Source organism: Girardinichthys multiradiatus, chromosome 9, assembly GCF_021462225.1.
Source record: "Girardinichthys multiradiatus isolate DD_20200921_A chromosome 9, DD_fGirMul_XY1, whole genome shotgun sequence".
NCBI lineage: Eukaryota > Metazoa > Chordata > Actinopteri > Cyprinodontiformes > Goodeidae > Girardinichthys > Girardinichthys multiradiatus.
The window spans coordinates 44,901,617-44,928,215 of record NC_061802.1 but is presented as its reverse complement, the minus strand read 5'-3'; the positions used below and the strand labels follow the sequence as shown (position 1 = coordinate 44,928,215).

General features: G+C 40.6%; 1 protein-coding gene across 1 annotated transcript in view; it reads left to right on the top strand.

Annotated features, from left to right (window-relative positions):
* LOC124873382 (inactive N-acetylated-alpha-linked acidic dipeptidase-like protein 2) overlaps window positions 1-26,599 on the top strand; it is a 677,436-nt gene that overhangs the window by 426,211 nt on the left and 224,626 nt on the right. The window lies entirely within an intron of this gene.

The window sequence follows — 26,599 nt, the reverse complement described above, 5'->3', positions numbered from 1 at the left end:
TTACACCTGACAAAACTAGTTATTTTTTAGCTTCCTTGCTCACACACACCTTTTCAGCTCTTCCCACAAAACGTCTATAACCATGAGGTCAGGGATTTGAGGTGGCCACTCCAAACCATTGACTTTGTTGTCCTGAAGCCATTGTTTTGCTTATTTAGCTGAATGTTTTTGGTCATGGTATATTGGAAGACCCAAAATTCTCTTCCTGATATCTTGGCAGACTTTCCTAAAAATCAATTCACAAGTGTACCTACAAGTCAAATTTTCTGAATTAACCTTTCCCAAAATATTTAAAAACACAGTCATTTTAGTTTGTGTAAACTTCTGAATTTAAAAAAAGGCAATAACAAATTCTCTTAAAAGTTTGTTTCGCCTCAGCTTTTCTATTTAAGAAAATTGGGCTAGAAAAAACTTAATTTTTGGACCGGTGTCAGCACACAGACATGCTGCTTTTAGACTCCAAACCATGGTAAAACACCTAATGGCTCACTGTTAGCTGTCACCTATTTCTACAGACATTGGCTGTAAGCAGTGCCCCTGGGCAAGGCACTTAACCTCAAGTTGCCTACCGATCTGCGTATCGGTGTATGAATGTGTGAGCGTTAGTGAGTGCGATTGGGTGAATGTGGCTCTAGTGTAAAGTGCTTTGAGCTGTCTGTATGACTGGAAAAGCCATATAAGTTCAGTCCATTTACCATTTACCACAGGACATTGTAAATATATAGAAAAGGGGTTACAGCACTTAATACATTTAACTCTATTAACAATTAAAATGAAATGTTTATGCTGCAGAAAAAGGCTTATTCTGGCATGTATTCCAATGATAAACATGATCCAGATACAACAGTGTTTTATTTTACTGACAAGAACAGTAAAACTTTCAGGGTAAAAAATATCTTTAGTAAATTCTCTTAAGTATTTGTTTAAACATTTTAAATTTGCAATACTGCATGCTTCTAATAACAAAGGTATTTACATTAAGTAGTTGTTTTAATGGGGAGTTAAAATTTTGCTGCTTGAACTCAGTCATGTCAGGTCTCTCAAGGTTGTCCAGATTGAATTGTGTTCAGACTGGTGATGTAATACAGGTAGAGGTGTGGGTGGTGCCCATGAAAAACCTGTCAAGGTGTCTCTGACCAGTGTCAAACACCGTTTGGTGGAGGCAGTGTTTATAGTGTGGGGAGGCATCTCCCTCTCTGAAACAAAACAAGGCTTGTCATTGGAGGCAATCTCACTGTAGAGAGGTATCATATGAGCATTAGTGGCAATCCCATGTCTCCGTTCTTAGGGCTCCTCCAAAATGTCAATGCTCACCCTAACAAAGTGAGATTTATCAGAGACTACCTCCAGAATTTGGGGACCTCTTTCAGTTCTGACCTCATTTTCATTTACTACTTGTGGATTCAGCTTGGGCGTGCTGTTAATGCTAGTGTGACCAGTACAACCATGGTGAGGTGTGTGACCAAGCAGGTGATCTGGATGAGGTGAAGGTGCCAGGCTGTTTTGATTGTGTACTATTCTCCCAGGCCTTACTCGGGTCCCTGTTTGGTGAACCATTTTTTTTAATTGCCAATATGTCTTATTCTTTCAACCTTGAATCATCTAATCCAATAAATGACCAAACGAGACTCGGTACATAGAGTGTCATTGGTAGAGAAGATTGGCTAAGTTTTTGCACATACTCATCTCTGATGCTCAACCCACAAATATGTTTTCTTACTGATGCTGAACAATTACAAGAAGTAAACATGCTTTTCAATGACATAGTATTTACAACCAGGAAGCATTTTTACCATGATGAAATAAACCACGAAACTTTCATTACTTTTTGTGCCATGTTTACTGGTTGTTTTATTATTTCATTGTCAGAGTTAATTAGGCCACTTGACTCAAATGTGTTCTTGAAAAGCTGCAAGGTGCTTCTTACAAGACGACTTATATGAGCAGTGTTAACTATGTGTTAGCACCTCATCCCTTTTTTACCTTTATCCGAATCTGTTTTTACTTTGATCTAAATCTCTGTTTGCAAAAATGTTCATCTTATCATATTCTGCTTCCTTGTTGTTTTTCCTATTAACCATAAAAAAGTAACATGACAGCTTCAACCGTTACCAAGTGAAATGTTACAAAGGGAAAAATAAAGAATCTGACTGCTCTTGAAGTGCCACCTGTTCTGTGAAAGGGGGGAAGAACACTCTCTGTTACATCTAAATGAAGCGGAATTCACTCCAACCCACATGACACATTCACAAACAGGGGGCCGGTCTACTGAAAAACCGGAGGATGTCTGATTCCTTCTGCCTAAACTGTCTCTCTATGCCAACCTGAGGGTGTTTTGCAGATCTGATCATCCCTTGCAGACATTTTCTCTAACTTCTCTGGTCTATTTTTACTTTGGAAACTTTTGCCTCATCATTAAAAACATCCATCTTCCTCATCAACACTATGATTCCTTTTCTCGCTCCACCACCAACTCTTTTTTTTTTTTTTTGTTAATTTTCCTTTAGCATTGCATCCCTCTCTCCCCACCTTCCTTGCTCTAATATTGCTCCTTAATCTCCTCTTTCATCACTAGCAGGCTCTGCATCCCAACACCTTTTGATTTACATCATTAAAGTCTCCCACTGACTTCTCTTGCTCCTTTTTTCTTTTTTAGCTTACTCTGAATACGAACGATATTTGTTTCATGAGAAAAGTCATTTATCTACAGAGAATATCAGTCTTCTTGCCATGGAGCTAGAAAGACACAATTTAAAAAGTGGACAGATACAGTTTAGTGTTGTTACTCCTCTGCTGTAGCTACAAGTAATCACTAGGAAGGCCTGAACTGGTTTAATCCGATATAATGAAGTGAGAGACATGTCCTGATTTTTAAAGTAACATCTCAACAGGAGAAAAAAATAAAATAAAATCTGCCAAGTTTGCTTGGTATTCTGCTGTGCTCTAATGAACTGAATGCAACACCACTTTTTGAATTCCCAAAGGAAAATTACATTTTTGTAGTTTACTTAACGAAAATTAAATAAAATCAAGCACAGTGTTGGGATCCAGCATTTGACATCCTTCCTCCGTACTAAAGCCCATAGTCATCTTCAGCTTGAACAATGTTGTCCCCACCATAATAAATGACGGAGAAAAAAATTTTTTAGATCTGTCCTTTTTAGTAAAAACCAGACATGCATAACCAGATACAGCATTTTCACATTCCATCAAGGGGTTTACAACAAATGACTCTAAACAACTAGTTTAAAAAGCCTAGTTTAAAACTTAATTCAGTCTGTATCAAAGAAAAAAATCACTCAAAATGCACATAAACATCTCCACTCATCAAAACATGTACTGCTTTACAGTTCCAGTTGGAACTTCCTTCTCACCCTATACACTTTCTTTGCGAGTTACAGAGAAATCACTCTTTTTGAAGCCATCAGGATTGTCCTGGCATGATTTTGGCTTAATAATTTAAAAAATGTTTTGAGAACTGGTGGAATTAATTTATTTAAACTAGGTCTCTTTTTGCATAGAGCCCTCTTTTTAAGTAGGGTTCTGGTTAAGGGCGCTCCAGGAGCTTGATGTTAGGCTGCCTCGTCCATTTGGCTTCTGGAACCTGTTCTGATATGTGTTTTGGATCAATATCCTATTAGAACACACAACTGTGACCAGATTTCAGTACACTATCTGCTGATTTTGGGTGTTGTTGAAGTAGTCTTTCTTCATTATTCCATCCTCTTTGTGAAAATCAGAAGAACCACTGGCAGCAAAAACGACCATCTACGTGATTCTACCACCATCATGCTTTACAGTTGAGGTGAATCACATTTCACCTCTTCCGCACAGTTGAGCAATAGTTTTAAATATAATAATAATAATATTTCAACATACTATTACCACAGTTTGTATAAATATCACACCACTCTGATCCTTGGTTTCTAGCATACCTAATTCTTCCAGGTATTGCATTTATATTACTTCAATACAGCCAATTTAACCATTTGTTTTTTGTAATATATTCTTAAATGTTGATGCAAAAGAGGAACATTTGGTACTATCTTGCATTTCATTTCTACAAATTCTGTATGACATCTCAGCTTGCAACAAGCAAGGTTATCTCTGCCTTTAATTAGACTTTTATTAGTTTGTTAGCTCACACAACAAGATATATGTCAAAGAAATTAACCATTGAGACTGTGACCTTATTGTTTTGTCATTATCAAGCTGCTGTTAGCTTAGTATTAAAGATAAATGGCCACATGAACAGCAGAGAAAACAAACATTTGAAGACTTACATACATATCCTTCTGCATTGCCTGCCTTATTAAACAGATCAAGCTTCTTACATTCCAACATTGTATAAATAAAATTAGAAATTAATCAGTATAATCAAGTATATGGATACTTAATGGATAAAATATCTTAACTGTTTACCTAACTTTAGAGTCAGGATATTCAAAATAACACGGGAAATCATTTTAACAACAGTTTTTATTCTAAAAGATTAGAATGGATATTAGTCATTCTTCTGGGGTGCATAATATGAAACAATTCAGCGAAACTTGAGGGACCTATTGTTTTTGAAGCTGTTAAACAACCTTTAAATAAGATATTACTTTGGACATCTTTTGTTGAACACTACAGTATGTACCAGAGCTGCACTGGTAATCTGTCCGTTCTGGTGAAGTACAGAACGACCACCAGTTCACGACCGTCGGCCTATCTGGTTTTTATTCTTCTAAAAGTGAGACAGAAAGGCTCTGACTGGACTAACACTGGGGACGTGGCTCCTTTAAGAGCAGCTACGAATGCTTGTGTATGTCAGAGTGAACCGTAGAGTGCGAGCCATGTGTATGTGCATGCATGCCCTGGTGGAAACAGAGCAGCATGGAAGATGGTGTACAAACGGACTACTGACTGAGAGTAGGCAGATTGTAAGTTGGAGAAACAAACACTACGGCTCCTAAAGCTGAGTTGATACCTGTTTGTTTCCGTGAAGCTGTTCACAGCTGTGCCCCTTAAAGGAAGAATCTGTGCACCACCATAATGTAATCTTAGAAATCAACCAAGTCACTGATTCACCCAAAAGATTTGGGTAGAAATTTATTCTGAGCATCATCAGGGTGCGCATGATAAGGGACAGAGAGCAGAGGGAATCACACTCGAGCTACAGTTACAGGTAAGTGGCCATGCAGTGATAGAAAACCATTGGACCCCTCTCTGTCATCTTGGATTTGCATGTTGATGATGATATGAAAAATATCTGGTTGTTTAGGAATGCCAGAATGAATGCATTTAATCTTACCTGTGTTTAATAATTAATCATCTCATTCATGCAGTTAGTTTATTTTAACTGTTTGACAAAAGGCAATGGTACTGATTTAACCTGGAAAGTATAACACCTGCTGGTACCGTTAACATTGTAAGGGCAAATGTATATAGTTATTGATAATACTAGCAAACAATTTATTTTTAGTGCTTTTTTGTTCAAGTTAGTAGTAGCAAAAGGACAAGAGATGACAGAGAGTCCAAGAAAGTGCCATCATAAGGTTCCATGTTATAATAATTTAAACAATATGGGCCTGATCTAGTAAGATCCCAAGAAAGGAGCACTAAGTTGCATGTGTTAAACAAAAATTGCACATGCTATTAGTGGGTGTGTTGCAGGTGATCTACTAAGAATGCGTTCGCAATTGATAACAGGTGCAAATGTGATGCGGACCACCCTCTTTGAGTGGGGAATTTTGTATGTGCTACTGGCTGTCGCCATGGAGAGTTTGGACACATTTAGGTACGTGCACAGATAGACCCCTTGTGGTGCTCAAGTGTTTTGATATTTGACAGACATTTATTTGAGTGGAATGGCCCTGCACCTGTCCACGGTACACACAAGCCCGCGCCCTGCCTCTCCCTCCTCCTACTCCACTTTGCCATCATGCAGTATGGAGCACAGGGCCTAATGGCTGCAGAGGCCATCCTTCTCCTCTGACCTGCACAAGACAACAGGCAGACAAGTGATTGTTTCTGGAATCCCAGAAGGAACATTGGAAGGGACCTTGAAGGAACCAAAAATTTAAAAAATATATTTCAGGCACGTACCAGATACCTTTAGGCAAACACAAGACAGTTTTTTTAATTTTTTCTTTCAATGTCTCTTTACAGGCTCCATGATTGTTTCCTGTTCTGTGGTGGCTATTAATGTTCTGTTTTGTTTGTTTGAAAACTTGCCACAATATTTAAGTTCAGTCAGAATTTTTTGTTTTGGTTTAATTGCATAAAGAATTTTAATATAATGCATACCTTAAAAGGCTCAAGAGAAATGGCTTTGAATCAAATTGGCCTATGTTTGCAGTCCCGCTGCATTACATAGGCCAATCTGTGCTGCACAGACGTCCTTTTCCCCACTTTCATGACATCGTGAATATGTTGTTGAACATGCAGCAGGGAACTATACATTGCACCGTCTTTTCTGGGCTATATAGAAGCGCTCCTCCAGTGCAATCCAGACAATGGTGTTGTTTCACAAATTAATGGTGCAATAGAATTATCCAGATGTAAGAACATGCAGCGTTAAAAGGATTTTTTCCATTGGAGATATGGCTTGACCTCTATTTGTAACTCGCTCTAAATCAGCACTGAAGAATGTAATTGCTGGATAGATGATATTTTTCTATTATTTTTATTTCTGACAATTTGAATATGTTGACACGTGCACAGAAGATTCTCTGTTGTCTGCCATTGTACAAATGCTCCCTTTTCACCACAATGACTGTTTACATGTGTTCATAATGCTGTGCTAGTTTGCACCTGCCTTTTAAACCTGCTAAAAAAACACAAAAACAAATAAATTACAATGTGGGTGCTAAACAATGACATTTGCATATCCTCTTCACAGTACTTTGTAGGTTCTGATAATCAGCATAAATTATGTATATATATGAAGCAATAGCTAAATGGATTGTGTCTGCTATTCTGCTCAGTTGACAGATGCAATCCTCGGTGCACCTGGTTAGTAGATCAGCTTTGTGTGTGCTATCAAGTTTAACAATTCAAATTCAAAATGCAAACCTTTAGTAGCTTAGGCTCTATTTTAACACCCTTTTTGCCACAGAAAATTTAATTATGGTAAAGATGGTACCAATGGCTCACATGCTCTATGGAGGACAAGATACTGTATTCCCTTCATAAGTTAAGTTGAATAAAAGACTGAAAAGAGGCACAGACAATACTAAACAACACAAAAACATTGTTTACTGCACTGCTGGTAGCTGTTAGTGTGCATCTGGGAGGTGGGTCAATCCAAGAGATAATGCTGTTTGTTAGTCTCAGTGTGCCCCTACTATGGAGTAAAATTCACAAAGCCTCTATAAAGGTTACTATGAAGAAACATTATGTTAACCTTGTTAAGAGGTTTTGTTGACATCTTTGGGCTCTGGCCAATTAGAGCTTGATGAGACAGGAAGTGAAAACTGAAAAAAATACAGATTTACTGATGTAGGAAGAATTCACTGGAAAGGAAATACATAGTTAATGTCAGCAGTAGCCACAACAATTACTTTATCTGGGAGAGAACCACAGCTAGACACAAAGGTGCTGAGTCTGTAGTACTATCTAGGCATGAAAATCAAGAAGAGTACAAGAAGTTTATGTTATCAATAGCCCTTTCAATAGCTTTGTCCAGATAAAAGACAGGGTTAAGAACAGAGTCCCTGAGTCAATTATGTCCCTATGGAAAGAAGAAATAAAGCGAAGATAAATTTTTCTCAACATTTGCAGAAGTCTCTTGGTAGCCATTAATTTGAGTCAGTTGGTTTAAAGGAAGGAAATGTGTAAAACAAGCAGGACATCAGTGGATAAGAGGATCAAAGCTTTGTTTTAAAATGTTTTGCAGTCCTGATGTGCTGGAGTCACTATATATTAACAGGTGATATGATGCTAATGTGATAAAAGGTTAAAAATATTGTGTTCACATTGTTATCTACATTCTGATATCTCATTAGATTCTAACTTCTAATTTCCATGTTGCATAGTTATTGGTTCCATCAAAACAGTCCATAAAAAAGTGATACTGCTGGTCTTTTGTTATTTTGCTCCTTAGTCTAAGATATCCCCAGGCAAAACCTAAACCTCCCAATATGTAGAAAAGGTTTTAAACATCATCATTCTTGTTTGCACAATGGTATAATACTTGCTACTTATCTTACTTAGAGCTGGTCTTCCAAACCTAGATGCTAATGTACTGATAGCTTTGAAATGGGTGCTTAGGAACCAATTATAGTAAAAAATACTTAATCATTTTGTTGGGAAGGTACATGGGAAAGGTGGGACATTAAGCTTGTAAATGGACAGAAAGAAAGCAACAAAGTAGCCAAGGCAAATATGAAACAAATGGAGAGAAGCTTGTGCTTTAATTAGGTATTCTTATTCAGATTTATGAGTGTCTGATCTCCAGCTGGTGTGTGGGTGGCATGTAGCAGGTAGCTCAAACTAATGGTTGTCAGTGGACTGCACAATGGAAGACCGCATTGGTTAATACTTCATATGCTCTTATGCCCCTTTTATGTCTTAAAAATGCTGTTTTTAGCTGTTTCTGCATATTTCCTCCATTGGTTGGTATAACTGAAACCAGATATCAATGGATTTGGGCTTGACGTTTGTTGGGTTTCTGTTCTTCCACCCACCTTAAACTCTCTGTTGTACATTGGTTTAAATGTGAGGAAGTATTGATCAATTACAATGTATTATTTTTGTCTTGTGAATTGTGCTCCATCATGCTGGATCAGTTTGTGTCAAAGCAAAAATACAGGAAAAGGGCATTTTTGTTAGAAAGTTAACAAAGCTACTTGCAATTAATTAATATGTATCTGTTTATTCTGCACGAAGTTCTAACAGAAGTGTAAATTCCTTTGTCAAATCCATTTAATATTTGCAAGGTTTCCGGTGGGTTGATGCTTATCTTCTTTCATTAATAGATTCAGAATAGGTTTCCAGTCCATCATTGGCCCCAACATATGCCTCTTTCACAACAAAGGTTTCAGTCATAACCCCGCAAGAAGCCTCTGAGCTCCATCTGACCATTCATAAATCCCAAATGGATACGGCAATATCCCACACAGCTCAGAGTTGCTGTGATTATGAATATATTATTTAATATTAATACTTTAATATTTAATTAAATGATTTTTGGTCTGTTAAGGGTTGTCTTATGAATACCAACCCAATAAGGCGGTGGTATTAGGACAACATTTAAAGATATGAGCCAATCTCTGGTATTATTGAACAGCAAAACTCTGTACACACAGAATGAATTCATACAATTTCTTAAAATACAAGAATTTATAAAAAAAATTAAAATAAGTTGACTCAAAGTCAAACATATTTCAAACAACAAACTCTTTATTATGCTAAAACAATCCAACTAAACTACCAAACAGAATGAAATAATAAGGAAGACTAATGGGTGATGTACAATATAAACAAGTGAATCAAAGATGGTTGAAAGAATGATACAATATTACCATGTTTGAGAACCAAGGATTATCTTGAAGAATCTGGAAATGAAGTTAAGTTACTCTTGGAACTAACTTGGGCAATAATTGGTATACCTTTAAACAACCATTCGCAATGCAAGATCATATAAAACATTATTTTGATCAAACATTTTAAAGAATGATTTGCTGAATAAAATCAACCTACTGGATGACCAATTCTCAATGGTGTTTAATTAGCTGCCTTTACTAATGAAAATAATATTTAAGGAAATATTATTTTGAATAATAACCAAACATTTTGGATAAATGGGTCTTAATGGTGTTTAATGAGCTGACATTATTTATTAAAATAATATTTAAAGAAATATTAATATTACAATATTGAAGGAATAATTATTTTGAATAAGAACCAAACCTTTCTGGATAAATGGATCTTAATGGTGTTTAATTAGTCATCATGTTTAGTAAAATAATATTTAAGGAAATATTATTTCCTAGATTGGAAACTAACAACCTTTCTGTGTAAATGATCTTTAGCTGACTCATAAAGTAGGCAAGCATGTGTTTTTAGCTGTTAGTGGTTGGAACTAACATAAGAAACTTGTAGCTGGTTACCAGAATCAAACACATACCACTAAAATACCACTAATAAAAGGGTTGAAATGCATAAGTGTGGACGGCGCGTCATGCCCGATCTTCTGTGTTTAAAAACCACCCTTTAACCTGTTAAGCCCTAGAGGGTGTTAGAGCAATTTCTGCCTGAAATTACATACCTTAAATAAATCAAGTATAACTCCACAGTTATAAGGCCTACATGCAAATGTTTGATACCTGTGTAAAGATAAAACATAAAAGAATATTTTTCCAGTGGAACCACTATTGTAACTGTTACTATGTCTGATTTATTTGTGATTAAACAAAAAAAATATATACATTTTTGAGCCTTGACAAAGGTGTTTTATAAATGAACATTGCAAAGCACTAACAAAATCCTTTGGAATTCCTAGGAGAACCCCCAGGTTGCATTCATCCACATCTTCACTATAACTGCAGCAAATTTAGGCTGAAAAAGTTGAAGCATATATGTTCCACGAAAGCTTTAGATGGCAATGTGCCAGGTGGAAATGGCAGTTAGGCAAAGGGTGCCAAAACTTTCCCAAATGTGTTTTTCACCTCATAAAAAGGAAATAAAAGGGAATCTGGTCAAATAAAAGTGCTTATTTCCATTGTAGGAGTCTTTCTGCATATGACATAGCCTTTGGTTATGACATTTACCCTGTGTATCATCAAAATGTACAATTGTGAACAGCACTGGGAGCTAACAGAGTAGCGCGCACGCTAGCAGCCGCTGAACAGCAACCAGCAGACTGTAATGTGCAAGCAAACCATATAACCAGAGAAGGTGCTAGAAAGACAATCTATGCCTTGTTAGAAAGGTGAGTGTCTCTAGTTTATCATCATGAGACATGTGGGGGGTGCTGCAAAGAGAAAGGTGCTTTTTGTACTGTTTTGTTTACAGAGTCAGCAATCTCCGAGAGACCTTAAAATGTCATCGCCTTGTTTAGGTTGCTGTAAAACTAAAAAGTATTTGTGCAAAACTCATTTGGGGAATTGTTTTATGAAGAATGAAGCCTTCTCTTACGATATATTTAGAAAAAAAATTGGTGGAGTTTTACTTAGTCTTATAGAGTGCCAAAAAGTGGAGTGGCCTAGCAGGCCCACCAGCGTGCCCATCGGGCTTATGCGGTTAAATAAGATAAGTTTCAGATAGGTTCTTACTGGCCTTTAATGTTGTAACCCATGGCTGGGATCCCAATAGATTCTACAATAAATATAGCCGTAAATGTGCCATCCATGTCATCACTAAGCATAAATTCTTTGTCTTGTCTCACCACACTGTTCTTTTCAAAACAATAATGGAAGAAGACCTCAGTGTAGCAATCTTGTTGTTAGCCGAGGAAATGCTTTCGATTTAAATAATATACAGTATCTCACAATCCTAATCATTAAAAATGACTTCTGAATCTTCTTTGTAAATCATGAGTTTATAAATAATGTGACTGGCTGGTTGCACAAACTATATATCATCATTACATCAATCCTTCGAGACGGCAAAAAGGCTTCATAATCCCGCCTTGAAGTGTTTTGTGAAAGCCGCTAGAACCTAAACCAAACCTAAGTACCTGACATATGTGTTTTGGACTTGAGGAGGAAACTGGAGTACATGAAGAAAATCCATGTGTGCACTAATCTTTTGGCTAAAATTGCCATTAATCAACTGAACTGTGCAAGTAATGCTGAACTTTAACTTTCCACTGCAACAGCTACATTCAGTCAAATGCTCAAACTGACTTAATCCCCCAGGTTGGTTGGCAGAATGTCTGCACACAGTAATTAGAATTGATTCAATAAAAGTGCTTTTTTTTTCTTATGAATCAACTTGAAATAATTGTGGTAGTACTAAATGGGTGTTTGTATGAATAATAACATGCAAGAGGAAGGCGCTAGAGTTGATTAAAGCCACAGAGAGATATGGTGGGGGGAATATTAAACTCATAGGGGGGTCTGTGTCTGTGGAGTTGAGCACCTGTGCTTAGTCAACAACCTGACTGAGAAGAAATAGAAATCCATTCCTTGGAGGCATGTTACACCCTCTGGTTTAGATTAAGGATTCATAGTGCAGCTGTATAATGAGACCAAGCACACTTCAAAGTCACAACTCATTACTATGCATTGTGTGTGCTTATGTTTTCTTTTATTATTTGTGTCACTGAAAGTCATGAAGCTAAGAAAGCCCATTGTAAGCAGTTACTCCAACCCCAGTCATTTTCTATAATTTCAATAGCAGCACAAGTCAGGGCAAAATCTTACAATGCATATAAATGACATGCTAACTGATGTGCTAGTTTTGGGATGTGTAGTCAACCTCCAACCAATGAACATACAATATGTTTGACATTTAAACAAACTTAACACTACTCTCATCACACAAATGTTTTTGTTATGTGGACTGAAGGGTGCTGTTAGTTTAGTTTAGTTCTGACCCTTTGTCTGCTGAGTTATGTTCACAATTAAAATAAGTCCACTGGGTAAGAAAGGCTGCTTGACGGATGCCCTGATGTAGAGCCTCCTTTATTTCTTATATATGTAAGCTAGTACAACCTTGCTGTCAGTGTAGTATGTCATGTGGTCAAACTACACATCAATCTCTGCTATTGTAAGTTCAGCTATTTCAGCTGTATTTCAGCAGCACACAACTTTAGCTTTGGGATGGCTGTAGTGTTAACCTGGCCTTCCCACACAGAAATGTTACTTCACTTTGTCCTTCTTGGTTTGACGACTTGATTTAGGCAATGGCTGCATGCCTTTACAGATGCATTTGCAAAAACACCGAGTTCCCTTTTCTTTGCTGCAACAGTGGAGAAGGATGTATTAGCATGTGGTATTTGGAGTTCCTGCTGACTCTGAGGACTCTCTTTTATCTGCTTCACACTGCCTCGGCTGCAGGTAGAGGTGAGCCCCACTTTTCTGTTTGTGATGCAAGATCTCTTAGCATAAACCTCCCGTGGAAACTGACAGGTGCAAGAAATCCAATCGGGTCATAAAGGCTAGCAACAGTTAATAGCATACCTCTGTGTTTCAAAGGTTTCTTTTCTTTTACAATGTGGAATGTGAAGCTGTCTGTATGCATAAACCAAACCAGTCCAAGGCTATGTTCTGTTGGGAAAAACAGATCTAATCTACCCATTTCCACTAAGCAGTCGTTGGATGGAAATGCATTGATGAGGGCAGGGTGTTTTGTGGCAGTTTTATGTAACCTGAGTTTGGAGCTGGCAAGCATCTTCTGAACTCGTCCAACAATACTTATGGCTTCTTGCTGTGTTTTTTGGCATCACTTCCATACTCAACCTCTACTTCAGCTGCTCATAAACCATAAATGTCTAGAGCGGAGAAGGACTATTCCATGAAAAGATTGACCAGCATTCTGTATTTTACAATATCGTTGGTCTTTACCATAGAGAGCAGAGTAAATCTCTGTGATCTTGCTTTACCGCAAAACAATTACAAATTGAAAAAACAAAACGCAACATAAAACCCCTTTTTTTTGGCAGCAACCCCCTATGTCCGGTATAATTAGAAACTAAAGAGCCTCGCCTTTCCGACAAGGCATAGCTCGTCCTTTAAGCACCTTCTCCAGTGATGTAATTTGCATGTAATCGATCATTTAGAAAGGCACAGAAGAGGAAAATTACCGTTTTGGAAGTGTAAGATGACATTTGATGATTTGATGAACCAGTGACATGAAAATAGAATATTCTTCAAAAAGCTGCGTCTTTTAGGATGAGGAGAAGGATGATGAAGAATATTTACGGAGGAGGGGGCGCTAGTTCATCAGTAAGTTACGGTGTTGCTTCTTATTTCCATCAGATATACAATACATCTCTGCTATTTCAACAATGTTTTACTTATTTTACATTAGTCATAAATGTTGAGAGAGAGAGAGAATCAATCAAAGGTTAAAAATAAAATTCCTCCAGTGCAAGAAAAAAAGGATAGAATTTAGTTTGATTTAATTTCATTATATTTATTTTATGCTGTGCACAATGGCACATTTTGATGATACAAAAGGTAATGATGTAATGACCAAAGGCTATTTCATATGCAGAAGGAGTCCTACAATCAGTACTTTTATTTTACCAGATTCAATTTTATGAGGTGAAAAACACATTTGGCACTGTTTTGGCATATTTGCCTAAATTGTGCCAAAATGCCATCTCCACCTTCACATTGCCCACAGAAACATTTGTGGAACACATATGCTTCAACTGATTCAGTCCACATTTGCTGCAGTTATAGTCAAGATGTTGGTGAATACAATCTGAGGCTTCTCCTAGGTTTTCAAAAAGATTTTGATGGTGTTTTGCAATGTTCATTAAGTAAAATATTTTTGCGAGGCTCAAAAAATTCAATGTTTTCTTTGTTTATTCACAAATAAACCACAAATAACAATAACAGTTGCAATAATGGTTCCACTGGAAAAATATTCCTTTGTTTTACTTTTATACTGGTACTAAAGGTTTGCATGTAGACCTTATAACTGTGGAGCTTTTCTTAATTTATTTCAGTTGTGTAATTTCAGGCAGAAGTTGCTTCTAAAACCCCTATGGCTTAACAGGTTAAATGCTCGATCACCCCTGTGACCCAGCCTGGACATTGGTACAGCTACAATCAAGTGATTATTAGATCTAAGGAATCTAGAGGCCACCTAAGGCTGCAGGAGGTCACATAAATACTTGACCATTTAGTGCCCTGAAATTTTGTGTCAACAACAAAACGTTTGAATATATTCTAAAACAAACAGGGAGCCATTGCATTCAACAGCTTCCACTTCTGACAAACGAAAGATCTCTGAAGATCTTTCATGGTGACTTTCCAGCTTATTGAAAAGAGCCTACTTAGCCTCAGGATAGCCATAAATGTCATTAAGTTGCTCCTATGCCATTACAAGTCCTTTTTACAGATTTCCAATGTTTACAACCTCTATCCTTTTTACTTGTTCACCTACCTCTCCAAAATATTTACTAAGAAGATTAAGCTCCTCTTCAGCAGATAGGTAGCAGCCAACTATGGCAATGCAAAATGAGGCTTGCCGAATCCAGTAATTTGCTGGTTGATGAAGTCATCAGCCAGCAAATTCAACTATAGCAGAATTTCTTTCCTTTTCTTCTTTTATTGCTTCAAGAGTTACTTTATTTTGTGCATGTTGGACTTTCAATTAGTGATAGCAAGATATGGCCTTGCTGAAGCCTTCCATCCAATGCCTCAACTTATGAAACGACGCATCATGATGCTTTATTTGCTCTACTGTGACATTGTGGAGAATAAATATAAATACATAAACAAATGAATACATAGATAAATCATTAAAGGGTTCATATTTAAAAATCTTCCCTGGTGATTGTTCGTAACCCCTTCTTATTAATTGTGACAAGTTATGATGAGCATGTACTGACAGCAAGTTGTAAGGCCATTTGTAAGATACAGTCTTGGTCCCAAGAAATATCAGTCATGGTGAGCAATAGTCATTTGTCCTACACATATCCTTAATCAGTGCTCTAGTTAATTCTATATCGCACACGAATATACAAGCTTGGTATGATAACAGCATAGCATGGCCAACAAATACACTATTTATGTGCTTTTGTGCATTTTATTTTACTTTACAACAATCTCAATTAGACAAGGGGACGTTGGTTCTTGGAAACCAGGCCTTTGACTATCCTTTTGAACAATTCAGCTGTTAGTGAAGGCTGGTGGTTTTTTCAGGTGCCTCTAGTGGTAGACCAAAGTATTACAAGAATAAATACATAAAATAAGCCTCTGGAAAAAAAACTAAAATTCTCATTTGCCTTTCAGGGCAGAACAGGAAAAAACAACTTAGAAATATTTGAATCTTGATTGTTTTTTTTCACTTGCCTTTCAAGGGCAGAATTAAAAAAAGATGAAGAAAAACGTCCGTACATCAGAGAATCTTTAAGCATTCCTTTTGTCTTGGTGTGACTACCTATTTTCTGTTTTCTGTCAGACATCACTAGGTTTTTAACTCAAGTTATTTCATATTTAAGAGTTCATGATGCCATGCACCCTAACAAGATTTCCATTGCCATTCTACGCAAAACACGCCGATAGCATTACAAATATTCCACCTAACAATAAGCATCCGGTGCTTTCCCACATATTCGTCTCATTTTGCATGTCACACCAACCTGGAATATTTACTGCTGAAAAGCTCAATTGTGAAACTCAGGTAAAGTCCTGAGTTACATTGTGTTGGCAGGACACAAAGGGCCCTTTTCTGGTATGCTGTACAGTCCTTTTAACAGTGAGCAGTGACAAACTTGGGTCTACATCCAATAGGGTTGCAACGTTTCACCAACGTCAACGATTATGCCAATTATAAAAAAAATATAGATCCAAAATTTCATGCCTTGAAGTGTCATTTAGGGGTAACTTTACTCACAGATGCTGTGTAAAAATGAGATATCTGCTTAGTTTATTAAGATATGGCTTAATCGCAAAAGTGCTGATCCGTTCTTGCTGCCCTTACAGCCAACTCCCACCAGCTGTCAGGTGACCGAGCAGTCAAAGCACACTAAACCTAGAGAGAACAACTGACTCCCAGGGCACATCGTTTTTTAAACTCACACTGGCTTTTCTCAATAAATAAAACTAAAACAGTTTAAAACCAGTAAGATGATATCTAATGGTTAATGTTTGGTTTATTTCAGTATTTCAGTTGTTATGAAGCTATTTAGTACTCGTACTCATCATCTTCCGCTTCATCCGGGACCGTGTCACGGGGGCAGCAGACTCAGTAGAGACACCCAGACTTCCCTCTCCCCAGACATCTTCTCCAGTTCCTCCGGGGGAAGCCCAAGGCATTCCCTGGACAACCGAGAGACATAGTCCCTCCAGCATGTCGTGGGCTGTACCCTGGGCCACCTCCTGGTGGGATGTGCCTGGAACACCTCCCGAGGGAGGCGTCCAGGAGGCATCTGGTATAGATGCCTGAGCCATCTCAACTGGCTCCTCTCGATCTGGAGGGGCAGCAACTCTACTCCGAGCTCCTCCCGGATGACCGAGCTCCTCACCCTATCTCTAAGGGAGTGCCCAGACACCCTATAGAGGAAGCTCATTTCAGCCGCATGTATCCGGGATCTTGTTCTTTCGGTCATGAACCATAGTTCATGGCCATTGATGAGAGTAGGAATGTAGACCAACCGGTAAATGGAGAGTTTCGCTTTTCGGCTCAGGTCTCTCTTCATCACAACGGACCAGCACAGCGTCCCCATTACTGTGGCAGCCGCACCGATCCCGCCCCATTCTCTCCTCACTCATGAACAAGACCCCAAGATACTTGAACTCCTCCACTTGAGGCAGGAACTCCCCTCCAACTTCAAGAGGACCAGCCACCCTTTTCCGATTGAGAACCATGGCCTTAGACTTGGAGGAGCTGTTCTTCATCCCGGCCGCTTCACACTCGGCTGCAAACCGCCCCAGCGCATGCTGTAGGTCTTGGCTAGAGGGGGGCAGCAGGACCACGTCATCTGCAAGACAAAGAGACAAAATCCACTGGTCCCCACACCAGACCCCCTCTTGCCCTTGGCTGCACCTAGAATCCTGTCCATAAAAGTTATGAACAGAACTGGTCAAAGGGCAGCCCGGCCGGGCGAAAACCACACTGCTCCTTCTGAAGCCAAGGTTCGACTATCGGCCGGGCTCTCCTCTCCAATGTGTTGGCATAAGCCTTACCAGGGAGACTGAGGAGTGTGATCCCCCTATAGTTGGAACACACCCTCCGGTCACCCTTCTTATGAAGGGGGAACACCACCCCGGTCTGCCAGTCCAGAGGCACTGTCCCTAACCACCATGCAATGTTGAAAAGGCATGTCAACTATGACAGCCCCACAACATCCAGAGACTTCAGGTACCCAAGACGAATCTCATCCAACCCCGAAGCCCTGCCACCGTGGAGCTTTTTAACCACCTCGGTGACATCAGCCTGGGTGATGAAAGAGTCTTACGCTGAGTCCCCTGCCTCTGCTTCCAACAGGGAATGCGTGATGGCAGGATTGAGGAGATCATCGAAGTACTCCTTCCACCACCCGTTAAAGTCCCCAGTCGAGGTCAGCAGCTCCCCACCCATACTGTAAACAGAATTGGCGAGGCACCGCTTCCCCCTCCTGAGGCGCCGGATGGTTTGCCAGAATTGCTTCGAGGTAGTCCTTCTCCATGGCCTCACTGAACTCCTCCCAGGCCCGAGTTTTTGCCTCTGCCACAGGAGGGCCACAGCAGGCTTGGCCTCACGGTACCCTGTCCCTGACCCAAAGGCGCAGGGATGTGACCCTCTCATTCATTGGGGTAAAGTCCAATATAAGACAACTGAACTGCGGGGCAACAAGTAATCCCAGCCCAGCTCACCGCCTCTCCCTATGGGCCACTCCACTTTAGAAGAGAGTCCAGCCTCTCTCGAGGAGCTGGGTTCCAGAGCCGAGGCTGTGTGCGGAGGTGAGCCCGACTGTTCCTATCTGGTAATTCTAAACCTCCAACACAAGCTCATGCTCCTTCACCCCCAGCGAGGTGACATTCCACGTCCCTAGCATTCGGAGATTGGGCTGTCGGGGTCTCCACCTCCGTCTGCTACCCGATCCTCTTCGTATCAGTCCCTCATGGTTCCCCCATTGGGTGGTGGGCCCACTGGGGGATGGCCTCGTGTCTCTCGTTTGAGCTTGGCCCGGCCCAGTCCCACAAGAAGCAACCCGGCCATAAGGCGCTCACCAATAAGTCCTGACCCCAGGCCTGGATCCAGGATGGGACACCAGCTCCGCGACGTCCTGCCTCAATTTTGTCGTCCTCATGAAGGCGTCTGGAACTGCTCTTTGTCTGACCCATCACCCAGAGCCTGTTTGTCATGGGAGACCCTACCAGGGGTATTTAACATAGCCTCTAGGATCATTCGAGCACTCACACCCCTCCACCATGTTAAGGCAGCAGTTCAAAGAGGAGACCTATTTAGTCTCACTGAGATTAAGTACATTGCTTTAAAAAAAACAGTGCAAGCCTGACTGCAGCACATTGATATGCTCACCTTTTTACACTCTAATTTAAAATCCTTTTTTATTCATGTTTAAACAGTTGACAATAAATAGTTTTGTTAAAATATATTGTTAAAAATAGTCATTTAAACTCAACAAGAGGCAACAAAGGGACATTCACATGTGTGTAGTCTAGAAAATGTGCTAAAACATTTTTACAAGCTACTGATGTGTCAGTTTCAATCAGTGGTGAATCAGCGATAAGTGATAATAGAGATCGTGAAATAATAATTTTCACTAGTTGACTATTTCAAAAAATAATCAATAGATAAGACAACTATTAAAATAATAATTAAATGCCCTAGCATCTACCCTTATTTGTCACAGTTCCAGGTTTTAGAAATTATTAAAGTTTTTAATTAAAGATATGACAGTATTTATTTGCCAAGTGAGTAGTTGTGCTGTTTTCTTGTCATTTCCTGACTAATGTACATGAACATGGCAGCAAGCCAGTGCATTCAACCAACTAGATGTGCTGAAGAGGACCTTTTTGTGGATTCAAGTAGGAAAAAAAAAACAGGAAGTGCACTTTAGTGGAGGTTTAATGTACTGAAGTGCACAGCTGAAAACCCCTTACAAAAGAGAATTATGAGGGGGAAATTGCTTTTGAAGGTTCAGTACATTTATGTAAACGTGTTGTCATAAGCATTCTTATAACACTAACTAACAAGACAAGTAATGATGTGATTTGTACAGTGTACCGTAAGGGGAAAAACACTGGCAAAATTAAAAGGAATTTTATAAATAAATTTAACAAATACTTTAGTCCTTCTGGACCTGGAAGACTTGTTTGTAAAACCAGAAATTTTGCTCTCTATCACAAAATCCTGAAAGAGACTATCCGACCATTGGTGTATGATTTTGTGCTAACACCCTTTGGGTTATGCAGTAGGACAATGATCCAGAACAAGCCAGCAAGGCTAAAAGGTTTCAGGAAAAAAAAAAAAAAAATTGTATAGAGACATAGCAAAGGTCCAGGCTTCAATTTGATTGAGGTGCTGTGAAATGACCTCAAACAGTCAATCCACAATAGAAACCCTCCAATATGGTGAAATTAAAACAAATATGCAAAGAAGAGTGGGCCACAATTCCTCCACTGGAATGTATGAGACTTATTGCCAGTGATCGCAAGCGCTTGATAGGAAATGCTGCCCCCAAGAGTGGCATATTCAGTTATTAGGTTTGTATGATTTGCGTTTTGTATTTACTCAGGTTATCTTGGACTTATATTAAATTAGTTTGATAATCTGAAACATTTAAGTGTGTTAAAAAAATCCAGAAGAAATGTCAAAGGTGTCTCTCATAAGACTAGTTTTGACAGAAACATACAGTTCAAAACCTGAAGAAAGCTGTTCAAAAATAATATGAAATACAAATATCTCTTCCAGAACTTTTACTATATAGAGTTTAAATAATTCACACATTTGATCTTAAATGTCTTGTTTGTGCAAGCTCAGTGGAAAAAATATGGTCAATAGTTTAACTGGATGGAGAAATCATGACAGGTTTAAAGTAATAGCGAGAATGACAGTCTTCTGGCTTCTGATTTGTGTCATAAATGTTAAAACTGAACATCATCTAAATGAAGGAATATGCAAGTATGGCTAATTTATATGCTTTCTCATATAAAGCCAGAAGGAAGGAAGATGACGATAAATCACCAGAATGAGTGTGTGACTTTACAGCCATCCAAGACAGTTTGACAGTGCACTTGGCATAATGTTTGAAATAGTACACTGTTGGCAATATGTTTGAATTACCATAGTTCTTGTATTGTCAGGAAAGGCGTTGTGTGACTGTGCCAGGCTCCATGAATCTGCATAATCTCAAGGAGAAGCCGCTCAGCCTCAAAGGCATTTATGCAACTGACAGCATGGCCCCTCCATCACAGTTTCATATCACAGCGACAGAACATAAGTAGGGGAACGCATATGAAAATGTGTGTTAGGTGAGGAATGAGCACTGTCATTACTCGTTGCTCTGACATTTGTCATTTGCTGTGAGGTGATGCATTTGTCCAACAGCAGTTTTGTGGCTTGCCTGCTATGCAAAAGCAATATAAGGCACGTTGTTTGTATAATATAGAGAAGCATGCAGTCACATTGCCAAAGGTTTCTTGACATTTATTTTGGTAATTACTTGACCCATAAATTAATCCAAGACTGATGATGTTTTAATTTTTAAATATGAAGCTTGAAAAATGTTTAACTGTACAAAGCACCAATAAATCAATGTCTGTTTCCAAACTACGTTTTTTCTTTAAAGTGCCTTCTTGAAAGTTGATAAATAGCAGGCAAAAGGGCAGTAGTGACAGAGAGCAATCCCAAACAATAACACTGAGAAGAAGAAACACAAGAAGCTTGATAAATACAATGCCTCAAAGAGGAAATAGAGGGAAGAGAGATGTGCAAAGTGAAGGTTTCACTAGTCAGTGGAGCACTCAGTCCTTTGCGTAGTCTTAGAAATGCTTGAGTATCTTTGTCATGTTACAACTACAAGGTCCAATGGATTTTCTTGGAATTCTATGTGACAGACTAGCAGAAAGTTGCTAATAATTATGAAGTGGAAGGAAAACAAAGGAAAACAAACACACTTGTTTTTAATTTTTTTGCAAATAAAAATCTAAAAATTGTGGCAAGCATTTGTATTCAGCCATTATGAGTCAGTATTTTGTAGACTGAGAACTATCAGTCTATCACTATGACTGGGCCAGTCAAAAGCTTGACAAAGCCGTTCCACTGTAGCTCTGGTTGTATGTTCAGAGTTGTTATCTTGCTGGAGAGGGAACCTTTGACCCAGTATCAAGTATTTTGCAGCTTCAAACAGGTTGTATTCTAGAATATCTCTGTATTTACAGCTATACACGTTCTGATCAAGGCTGACCAGCTTCCCTGTCCCTCCTTTAGAAAAGTATGCCTACAGCATGATGCTCCCTGCTTTGTTCCTTTGTCTTTATGATGCTGTTTATTCTCTAATATTCTCTAACAAACCTCTAAAGCCTTCACAAAAAGCTGGCTTTATCCTGAAATTAAGTTATACTTAAGTAACCTTCATTAACGAAATTGGTGACTTCAAAAGTGAACTAGTTGCACTTGATTTTTTAGGAATATAAGGTTAAAAAGGACTGAGGACAAATGCATGCCACACTTTTCAGATTTTTATTTGTATAAATTTAAGAGAACCATATATAAGAATATCAAGCATATATACAGTACAGACCAAATGTTTGGACACACCTTCTCATTCAAAGAGTTTTCTTTATTTTCATGACTATGAATATTGTAGCTTCACACTGAAGGCATCAAAACTATGAATTAACACATGTGGAATTATATACTGAACAAAAAAGTGTGAAACAACTGAAAATATGTCTTATATTCTAGGTTCTTCAAAGTAGCCACCTTTTGCTTTGATTACTGCTCCACACACTCTTGGCATTCTGTTGATGAGCTTCAAGAGGTAGTCAGTCACCTGACAACAGTCTTGAAGGAGTTCCCAGAGATGCTTAGCACTTGTTGGCCCTTTTTCCTTCACTCTGCGGTCCAGCTCACCCAAACCATCTCGATTGGGTTCAGGTCCGGTGACTGTGGAGGCCAGGTCATCTGGCGCAGCACCCCATCACTCTCCTTCTTGGTCAAATAGCCCTTACACAGCCCGGAGGTGTGTTTGGGGTCATTGTCCTGTTGAAAAATAAATGATGGTCCAACTTAATGCAAACTGGATGCAATAGCATGCCGCTGCAAGATGCTGTGGTAGCCATGCTGGTTCAGTATGCCTTCAATTTTGAATAAATCCCCAACAGTGTCACCAGCAAAGCACCCCCAGCTTATCCGGGACCGGGTCGCGGGGGCAGCATACTCAACAGAGACGCCCAGACGTCCCTCTCTCCAGTTCCTCCAGGGGGAGTCCAAGGCGTTCCCAGGCCAGCCAAGAAACATAGTCCCTCCAGCGTGTCCTGGGCCGTCCCCTGGGCCTCCTCCCGGTGGGACGTGCCTGGAACACCTCCCGAGGAAGGCGTCCAGGAGGCATCCGGTATAGATGCCCGAGCCACCTCAACTGGCTCCTCTCAATGTGGAGGAGCAGCGGCTCTACTCCGAGCCCCTCCCGGATGGCCGAGCTCCTCACCCTATCTCTAAGGGAGTGCCCGGCCACCCTACGGAGGAAGCTCATTTCAGCCGCTTGTATCCGGGATCTCGTTCTTTCGGTTATGACCCAAAGTTCATGGCCATAAGTGAGGGTAGGAACGTAGACCGACCAGTAAATTGAGAGCTTTGCTTTCCGGCTCAGTTCTCTCTTCACCACAACGGACCGGCACAGCGCCCCCATTACTGTGGCAGCCGCACCGATCCGTCTGTCGATCTCCAGCTCCATTCTTCCCTCACTCGTGAACAAGACCCTTAAACTCCTCCACTTGAGGCAGGAACTCCCCTCCAACCTGAAGAGGACAAGCCACCCTTTTCTGGTCGAGTACCATGGCCTCGGACTTGGAGGAGCTGATCCTCATCCCAGCCGCTTCACACTCGGCTGCGAACCGCCACAGCGCACGCTGTAGGTCTTGGCTAGAGGGGGCCAGCAGGACCACGTCATCTGCAAAAAGAAGAGACGAAATCCACTGGTCCCCAAACCCGACCCCTCCGGTCCTTGGCTGCGTCTAGAAATCCTGTCCATAAAAGTTATGAACAGGACCGGTGACAAAGGGCAGCCCTGCCGGAGTCCAACATGCACTGGGAACAGGTCCGACTTAGTGCCGGCAATGCGGACCAAACTCCTGCTCCGCTCGTACAGGGACCGGATGGCCCCTAGTAAAGGGCCCCCAATTCCATACTCCTGGAGCACCCCCCACAGGGCATCACGAGGGACACAGTCGAATGCCTTCTCCAGGTCCACAAAACACATGTGAACTGGTTGGGCAAACTCCCATGAACCCTCGAGCACCCTGTAGAGGGTATAGAGCTGGTCCAGTGTTCCACGGCCGGGACGAAAACCACACTGCTCCTCCTGAAGCCGAGGTTCGACTATCGGTCGGACTCTCCTCTCCAATACCCTGGCGTAGGCCTTACCAGGGAGGCTGAGGAGTGTGATCTCCCTGTAGTTGGAACACACCCTCCGGTCCCCCTTCTTATGAAGGGGGACCACCACCCCAGTTTGCCAGTCCAGAGGCACTGTCCCCGACCGCCACGCAATGATGAAGAGACGTGTCAACCATGATAGCCCTACAACATCCAGAGACTTGAGGTACTCAGGGCGGATCTCATCCACCCCCGAAGCCTTGCCACCGCGGAGCTTTTTAACCACCTCGGTGACTTCAGCCTCGGTGATGAAAGAGTCCAACCCCTGGTCCCCAGCCTCTGTTTCCACCACGGAATGCGTGATGGCAGGATTGAGGAGATCCTCGAAGTACTCCTTCCACCGCCCAATAATGTCCTCAGTCGAGGTCAGCAGTCTCCCACCCCCACTATAAACAGTGTTGGCGAAGCACTGCTTCCCCCTCTTGAGGCGATGGACGGTTTGCCAGAATCGCTTCGAGGCCAACCGGTAGTCCTTCTCCATGGCCTCACCGAACTCCTCCCAGGCCCGAGTTTTTGCCTCTGCCACAGCCCGTGTCGCAGCACGCTTGGCCTCACGGTACCCGTCAGCTGCCTCAGGAGTCCCACAAGCCAACCACAGCCGATAGGACTCGTTCTTCAGCTTAACAGCATCCCTTACTGCCGGTGTCCACCACCGGGTTCTGGGATTGCCGCTGCGACAAGCACCGCAGACCTAACGGCCACAGCTACGGGCAGCAGCATCGACAATAGATGCGGAGAACATGGTCCACTCGGACTCTATGTCTCCAACATCCCCCGGGATCTGGTCGAAGCTCTCCCGGAGGAGGGAGTTGAATACATCCCTGGCCGAGGGCTCCGCCAGGCGTTCCCAGCAGACCCTCACTATGCGCTTGGGCCTGCCAAGTCTGTCCGGCTTTCTCCTCCTCTAGCGGATCCAACTCACCACCAGGTGATGATCAGTGGACAGCTCAGCCCCTCTCTTCACCCTGTACTATATATATATATATATATATATATATTCTTACACATTTATACTCTATTCTGTGTTGGTCTGTCACATAGAATCCCTATAAAATACAGTTAATTTTATAGTGGTGATGTGAGAATATTTGAAGAAGTTCAAACACTACAAATACTTTTTGTAAGTAAATATTATGATACGAAATGGAATGGTGCAGGAACCAACCACCCATGTAAACTGTATAAAGTTGAACAACCAAGAACATAATCACCTGGAGGGTTTTATTTGTCAATCTGGCTCTTTAACTCCTTGTGACCACTGGTGTATTTTATTTATAATTTGGGTGCCAACCAGAAAATTCTAATTACCAGCATGATCAGTTCTATTTTTCTTCTAGTGGTTAGCCTGTGAGAACAAATTGCTCATTAATGGAGTTTGTCAGAAGTGAGACATTAGAAGAAACCTCTATCTCCCACTGTATCAGGGATGTCTACAACCACAATGAGTCAGGAAGCAATCAGTTTAAAGGGTATGAGCTGCTAAATAACTGTTGTTTTCAAAATAAGGAGTGTTTGTAAAACTTGAAAATTTTGTTAAGGTCTCAGAGATTGTGTCAGCAGGTTGAATCCAATAAGTGAGACCAGGAATTGCTTTGCCCACTTTGGTTGTAATCCATCTTTTGTGCAAATGACCAGGAGTGAAGACACTAAAAATAGAGTGATAACCCGAGACAAAACATACTGTATAATGCAATCACTTACTGGGTGGTTCTTTGGCCTTAAATTGTTCGTCCAATATTCTGGCTAAATTTGTGATGTCTGAAGCTCTTCTCAGCAAGTCTATGACAGTAAGCTAAACATGAGATGGAGGTGAGTATTAGTTTGCCTTTTGCTGAATCAATGACTTGAAAAGGGGAGGATGAAGTTGGCAGGAAGACTGCAGGATAGGCAAAACTTTCTGTTGAACAGCTGCTTGACAAATGAGTTCAGATTTGTTTCCCTTAAGTGGAAAATCATGTTTACTGAAGGGGTCACTATCTACTCTGGTAAGCCCAATGCTGCAACATGTTGGCCCTTATTTATAAAACCACCCTATGGCTGAAATTGGGTGATAATCCCCAGCAGCTTGAAAGTGGAGATCCTGGGTCCTGATCCACCAGGACTCATTTGTGTAAATGGGGTCCAGTTGCATTATGTTTTCTCCTCAAGTCTATTACTGTTTATTTTGTCTTAATGTTTAGTGATAGATTATTTAGAGGACACCACACAGCCAGTCTTTTCATCTCGTCCCTGTATGCAGCCTCATCACCTCTGCTAATGAGCCTCACCACCGTTGTATCATCAGCAATCTTAATCCTTTTGTTGCTGGGGTGGGCAGGTGTACAGTCATAAGTGTACAGTGTGTAGAGAAGTGGGCTCAACACACAGCCTTGTGGGGAGCCGGTGCTGGGAGTAA